We start from the raw sequence: 8,143 nt of genomic DNA, 5'->3' as shown, positions 1-8,143 counted from the left end.
ATATTTGTGATGAGTAATGCTGTATGACATTTGACAGATAGCAGCTTAATATTCCCAGGCTACTCAAGTAGCAGATAAACTATGTACAAAGTGTTCACAATTCCCTGCGGCTTATCCTTAATTGAACTGGCAGATACTGTTAATTTGTGGCAGATGAATGTCTTAGATCACAAAAACATTACTACTGCTTAGCAGCAACATTGAGAAGGGTGAAGAGTGATCCTTTCCTAAGATCAATGAGCTGGTACTAGACATAAAAAAACAAGGAAAGAAAACCCTAGGTGCTGCAGCTGCTGGAACGATCACGTCTAATATATACTGGCAGACTTTGGCTGACCCAATACTTTTTGGCAAATAGATACCTCTCCCTCATCTTGTATACTTTCCCATAACCAGAAAGAAGTCTTCTCCACATACTGACCATTTACCATAGGCCTGAGACAACTCTCAAGTTCATGTGCTAAGTTCTTTAGGTTACTAGGGTAACTTGGCCACTTGGATGTGGGGGGTATCGGTCAACCAAGAAAGTGTGTAGAAGTCAATTTGGTACCCAACAATGACGACATGACGACAATGAGAGCAATGCAGTTTAGTCGCCTGTTCACAAGCGACTGTAATCTAGTTGCATATGGTGTTATAAAACACATAACATTAAGCGTTGGGTTGGAGCATGGTGGCCTTGTTGTAAACCAAAGTCATAAGTGGAGGAAACTTTGGTATACAAGAAATGTTTTTTAGATGAGGTGTGAACGATGTAAAATTGGGCAAATTAAGTTCTGACAGGTGAGGAACAGGTAGTCTGGAATGGGGCCGGGGTAAGAGCTGCATTTGGCAAATTTCACCATGTGTGGGGGAGGGGCCTTATCCAGATGTCCTCGTAATGTGATGACCAAAAATACATTGTGGGGTCATCAGTGCTCCCTATATGTTATGGTGAACAATTTGCAAACAAAGAGGCTATAAAATGTGCACGTAAGTGATTAATTTAGGGTGGAAATGAGTGTATACTGTAACAAGTCTTTGTTTTAGTATGCACTCAAGTGGCTATTTGGGAAGTTGCAAGTAAAATGCAAAAACTTTGCTGACACTGGACTTCAGAAAGGAAGAGGCAGGTGATGAATTGATTGATGACTCTCTATGATAGACTACAGTTCAGAAAGCTCACTAGGAGGAGATTGCAGTTTTTCCAGGTGCATGTATTAGGTTTTAGTGCAGCGATGGCTCTATTTTTACTTCTTGCAATGCCCTAATCATCTGTCCTGTATATTTTAATAACCCTGTCACCTTTACATAGCAGTGTAATAAGCAGAGTGGCAGCCTAGGGGCCAAGGTACACAGAGGGTCCCTGCTGCTCATGGCAGGGGTCTTGCACAGCAGAGATATATTTCCCAATATGTAATGGAATTAGAAGGGGGACATTAAATTGGTACCTTGCCCCATGTAGAGTTAATAGTTCTGGTAATATGTGAGCTAAAAACAAACGGAAAGCAATAAGTTAACAAGCACAGATTAGACATAAGGCATCAGCATGGTGTATATGAGACAGGGGGGTTACGGATACTTGTCATTCTTGTTAAATATTTCCAGTCATCGGTCTTAAATAGCTTGCGTTCCTGTAAAACCTTCCATGTAAAACTACAGTGGAGTGGTTATAACCAGTGTGGTGCAGGTGTACCCAGTCTCTGGGAATATACATCATGCACCCAGATGTACTTCTAACAGATGTGAACAAAAGACAGTATTAAATTCTAAGCAGATTTTAGCTACTGTGTAAAAATAATTTCACATCATTGACACTCAACACATTTTCAGCATTACAGTGGAATTTCTGCATGCCAGATAGGACTTCTTACTGGGGCGAGATGACCTAAACTCTCCCAGCAGGGGCTCGGTGCACAGCTAGCTACAAAGCAACAGAAGGGATAGAATGCCTATATTCTAGTTCTATGCTTCAGTGTGTCCCGGGGCAGAATTGTTCTAGGGGGTGATATTATTTCCTACATTACATTATTTATAGAAACAAAGAATCTGAAGGCAGATAAGAGTATTTTGGCCCGTATAGTCTGCCTATTTATTCCTACTGTAAAAACTTGATCATGTCTTATATTCAAAATAACCTTATGCCCACTCCATGCATGTTTGAATTCCCTCACTGTATTAACCGCTACCACTTGTGCTGGAAGGTGTTCCACTTATCTACTACCCTCTACTTCCTTACATTCCATCTAAGTCTTAAATCCTTTAGTTTATGTATCCAGCCAACAGCTGTACGTTTCTCATTTAGCAGCCACTGTCCTTGAAGTGCCAGGGCTGCTTTTCTTTCCAAGTCTGGTCCTATGTGATTCCTCCTCCTTTAGATTTGTATCTGTATGAAGTTTACAGTGTGTAACACAAGTGACTTAACTGGTAAAATCCAACGTATTTTTGTGGCATAATAAGTGTGAGAAAGCACCCGAGCCATAAAGCTTGGTTTGACAATGGATCCTTCTTGGCAAGGGATAGACATCCTCTGGCGTTATGTCTGCAGAAGACTTTAAGATGTAAAATGCTGGCAAAGCATCTTGGCATTTGTAGTCCTTGGCAGCTCATATCTTTGCCATTAAGACAGACCTGTCTCAGTCTCATCGCACATTCACGCTAACACAATACCAAGGCCTGCTATTTTGTGTATAATTACCTCTGTCAGTCCATTTAGACCCATCCACACTTTCCTCTTTCTAGTGGTTGCTCTAGAATAAACAGACAAAAAACTGGCAGCAGACTGGAGGGAGCCAGAGAGGATGTGTTATTAAGAAACCTGCTAGAGACAGAACTAGACATAAAAGAGAGGTCAAGAGACGGAACTAACTATGGTTTAAAATTCTTTAATTGCAAGGGTCAGCTGCTTCAGTAAAGAACATAATTATGATGATGAGTGAAAACTTGCAACGCTAAGGGGCTGAACACTGGAGACAATATTGTACAGGATATAAATGCCCATTTTTGTCTAATTAAGCTTCATACAGTGATGTATACATTAGTAATTCATGCGGTTTGGCACATGTATGTAGCTATGATGTAAAAAAACAAGTATTGCAGAGTATGCGGTGATGTATATATATATATATATATATATATATATAATCACACTTTAGGAAAGCCATTTAAAGCAAGTAATTATAATTAATAATATTGCATAACATGGGATGTTATCAATTTGGGGTTTTCTGGAGTTATTATCGTTGTTTTTGAATTCGATGACCACAAGTACTTTTATTACTGTTAGCCTTTTATGACTGCTTTGAACTACTTATTGTTGTGTTTATAGCAATCCAAATAGCAGCAAGAAATCTAAATTCCAATGTTGTTCATGATGAAGTAGAATTAATGGGACCTTATTGAGTCAGCCCACAGTGAGTTGAGCAACATTGGGTTCTCCAAATAACAACTTGCTCTTTCCCAGTTTTATCTGAATGAGTGCCTGAACGTGCCATGTTTAAGTTGTCTTAAAAGTCCAAACATAGTAATAAAGCTGTTAGAATATATGCAGTTACATGAAAGAAAGGATTTCATAATGCATTAAACATAATTTATCTGAGGATCATACTTTCCTTATCCATTTCACGGCATACAAGGGTTACAGGCTTCTGATATAATACCAAGGTTGTTTCTCAAAGAGTAATTGTTCTGAAAATATTGTAGAAAAGCTGGATTTAATGGTAGCTCTTGGTCGGGCAATTCCGATTCTATGTCTGTATCAACTTAAAGTCTCTTAGGCAGTTGACATACAGTATATTAAATGGGTTAAACAATTCATTTCTGCCCCAAAGTACTGAACCCCCAATAAACCCCAACTCAATTGATTCATTTGTAGCAAACGGTTCAACTAAATAACCTTGATGTGGTTATTATAATTGAGCAGTGACTCTTTTTTAGACATAAAACAGAGATATGTAGCAAAACTATACTAGTTAACCATATCTACAGACAAAAATAAAAGCACTCTATTTAAAAATGTCAAAATCTTTAGTAATTACTGGTTTAACAAATGACACTTAGGTGAGTAATGCAAGTAAATCCATAGACCTAAGTTCCCTTTGTTTATAGGGTGGGAGAAAGGGGTGTTGTAGTCACCCTAATGTTTAGGGTATTGGGGTACCCACAAATCACTACAAAATCCTCCGGGGAAGCAAAGTAAATCTTGCATGTTAGAAGTTGACTTGCAATCAACTAGGTCAAGAAATGTCTGCTTTTTTCAATATGCATCAGATCGCATCAACTTGACTCCCTTATGCAAGCAAGTGCATGCAAGTTATGAGTGATTTTTTTGACAGTTGATGAGTGAATTTGTCATTTGTCCAACTTGTGCATATTTGCTACTGCAAACTCACATTTTTAGCCAACCCAAAAACACAGTTTAGTGAAGGCAGCCTACACATTTTACAACATATTTAACTGAATTTGATTACATGTTTACATTTTGTATCTCATTGGATGTATAGTTTTTTCTCATATGCTATTAGACTTACAGTAGTTTGAACTTGAAATTAGTGCTTGTTGCATTTTGTCCACTGGAAGTTGAATTGCACACTGGTCTGTATACATTTAATGTGTAATTCCCTTTTTTTCTAAAAAAAAAAAAGAGAGAGAAAAAAATGCCTCCATTTAAGATGGTTGATTAACTTGAACTCCCTATCTATAAACACCTGTTTTTAAATCCATTGATTAATCACTGGCTCATTTGATTAACCCATCTTACATAGCATTAAAATTACTTTCATTATTAGATCAGGGATAGCTGACATGTTGCTCCATGAATGTTGTACAGCTAAAACATTCATAATAATTTGCCAGGTAGCTAAACAGAAGAGGCCTCTGCTGTCTCAAAAGCTTGTGTATGTGGACAAAAGTATTGGGACACCAGACCATTACGCCAACAGGGACTTCGATGACATCACATTGTAAATACATAGACATTAGTATGAAGTTGGTCCCTTCTTTGCAGCACTCTTCTGGGGAGGCTTTCCACAAGGTTTTGGAGTGTTTCTGGGGGAATTTTTGCCAATTCTTCCAGTAGAGCATTTGTGAGGCCAGGCACTGATGTTGGAGAAGAAGACCTGGCTCACAATCTCTGTTCCAGTTCATCCCAAAAGTGTTGGCTCTGGGCTCTGTGTGACCAGTCAAGTTCTTCCACATCAAACTCATCCAACCATGTCATTATGGACCTTGCTTTGTCCACTGGGGCACAGTCATGCTGTCATGCACAGTCCATGTTGGTGTAATGGTCAGGTGTCCCAATAGTTTTGTCTGTATATTGTATCTTTTTCAATGATGGCCTAATAAAATGTATCAACATTGGCACAGTTTAGCTACTATATTTGCATCATTTGAGGTATGGTTCCACAGCATCTGGGAAACTACCTGTTGGGAACACCTGCTCTAAATATTATCCTATAAACCGCCTATTGTTAACAACATAGACTTACTTAATTGTCAATTTTGATGTGTTACTAGATAAATAGATAATAAGTGTAAAGATTATGATAATTATACAAAAAATTATAACAATATTAATGCTGAGATTATATGTAAATATGATCATACAGACTGATGATAATTTTAGCCAACCTTCTAAGCATTCATTTTAAAATTTCTGAAGTCAAATTTTCCAGCTTGGCTACAACACTGTGGAGGAATGAATCACACCTCTGCCTTCCATTACAAATGCTCCAGGTTTCTACTTTGCCAGTCCTTATATGCTGTGATTACTCAACATCAGACAATTCACAGAGCATGCTATGTTTCAGCTATGGCACACATCAGATTCCGCTCACATCATTAGTTTAATATTAAAAATGGAAAATATTGCGCATGCTCTTACATAATATTGCACATTTTATTAGTTCATTTCAACTCTAGGTTTGAAAAACGTATGTTTCTATGAAGAGTAATATTCATTTAGTTATTTAAGGACTTTTTTAATAATAATAAAATCTGGCAAATATCAGTGTATACTTTAATGAAGCACAACTTCTGAAACAAAACAGATACATGAAACTTAGCCTGCTATTGAAAAGATTTTTAGGAAAGATCAGCAAATCATACATAGCTGTACATCTCATCTACCTGTAGGAGGAAGGAGAAACTTAGTGGGAGAGCTGTGATTAATCATATTTGGGAGAGGTAGCCCACAATAGCTGTGAAAAGGTGTGAGTGAGTGGAGTTCTGGTGGAGAGTGAGTGGAGTTCTGGTGGAGAGTGGGTGGAGCTCTGGTGGAGAGTGGGTGGAGCTCAACAACACTACTTTTCCCCTGGAAATCAAAGTCTGCCCCGGAGCTCTAGTCGTCAGCTATGAATCCTGGAGCCTTTGGGCCAAATCCAGAGAGTTCCCAGCTGAGATCGTTATCAGTGCAAGCTGGGCAGGTGGTGACAAATGCTTGGCAATAAATAATAGGTTGCTACAATTTTGAAGCAGGACATACTCATTGAATATTGGGCAAGCACACTGCCCTTCCTATTTTACAGACTGTTACTTTATATTTTAAGATGCATCTATACAATGCCAGGAGGCTAGAAGCTTCATTATTCTCATCATGGTTATCTCTATACATGTGCTGATGTGCTACTGATATGGGAAATATGTGGGAAGGAAGGTTTGAGCTGATGTCATAGTGGTGGGGAGGAAGTACTTTGCGTATCCGGGGAGACGGTGTGTGCTAAATGTGTGTAACTGTAGGATGAGTGAAAAGGTTTAGGTGAGCTGATTCAGTTGTTGCGTTGTAATGTCATAGTAAGCTCCTTTGAGCAGGGCCCTCCTCACCTATTGTTTCTGTAAGTGATATTGTTATGTTATATACTACTTGTTATCAGGGCCAGACTGGGACTGAAAAGCAGCCCTGGAAAAATTTGGAGACCAGCCCCATATAGTTTATCTCACGGTTGCGCTCTTTAACCACACGCACCCCTTATACATACCCGACTCACACTATTCGCCATTCTTTTTATCTCATTATTTGTATTAAAATGCCAGAAAGCAAAAGTGTTAAAAGGCCCTAATAAATGAAATACATTACACATAATGGGATCAAAACATTTACTACTGCGAACATTTTAGATGAAAAAGTTCAGTGGAACAAAACACTGATCACATTATTCTTCACGATATTCTGGTAAGAAACTTTTGTTTCTTTATTAATTCATGTAGACTATTTTTTTCATATTTAATATAAGCTATGATTGAGATATGTTTTTTTTTCCCTTTTATTTGCCAACCTACCCCCGAGTTATGCACATCTGCCCCCAGGCTTGCCACTCTGCCCCCCTGATATGCCTTCTAACCCCCTATATGCCACTCTGCCTCCAGAAATGCCTTATACCCCCTATATGCCACTCTGTCCCATGATATGCCTTTTAACCCCCTATATGGCAGAGTGGCATATAGGGGGTTAGAAGGCATATCATGGGACAGAGTGGCATATATGGGTATAAGGCATTTCTGGAGGCAGAGTGGCATAAAAGGGGGTTAAAAGGCATATCATGGGGCACTCTGCCTCCAAAAAAGCCTTATGTTCCCCTATATGCCACTCTGTCCCATCATATGCCTTTTAATCCCCTATATGTCACTCTGCATCCAGAAATGCCTTATACCCATATATGCCACTCTGGCATATAGGGGGTTAAAAGGCATGTCATGGGACAGAGTGGCATATAGGGGGGTAAAAGGCATTTCTGGAGGCAGAGTGGCATATAGGGGGACACACTTACATACACACACATGCCGATTTCATTCAAAAAAATATTATACATTTTGTACAAAAAAATACATTACTTTACTCACCTTCTACTTCTCTTGACTTCCGTCACACTGTTCTCTTCTCTCTCTCTCCTGACAGGATGTCACTGACCTGACATCCGGTGCTGCAGCAGTCTAAGTGCGAGGGGCGGAGCTTCCACCTCACGCTGCTCCCATCATTATGCAGCCATCAGACTGCTGGGAATGTAATCTAAACGGCCGGTGCGTGCTGATGCCACCGGCCGGAGCTACTTTAACACTTTTTTTTTATTTATATGGTAAGCAGGATCGGCTCGCCATATAAAGTAAAAAAAAAAGTATTAAAGCAGAGCCGGCCGGCAGCATCAGCACGCATCGGCCGTTCAGATTACAT

This window comes from Spea bombifrons, chromosome 4 (assembly GCF_027358695.1).
Source record: "Spea bombifrons isolate aSpeBom1 chromosome 4, aSpeBom1.2.pri, whole genome shotgun sequence".
Classification (NCBI taxonomy): Eukaryota; Metazoa; Chordata; class Amphibia; order Anura; family Pelobatidae; genus Spea; species Spea bombifrons.
This window is presented reverse-complemented; position numbering follows the sequence as displayed.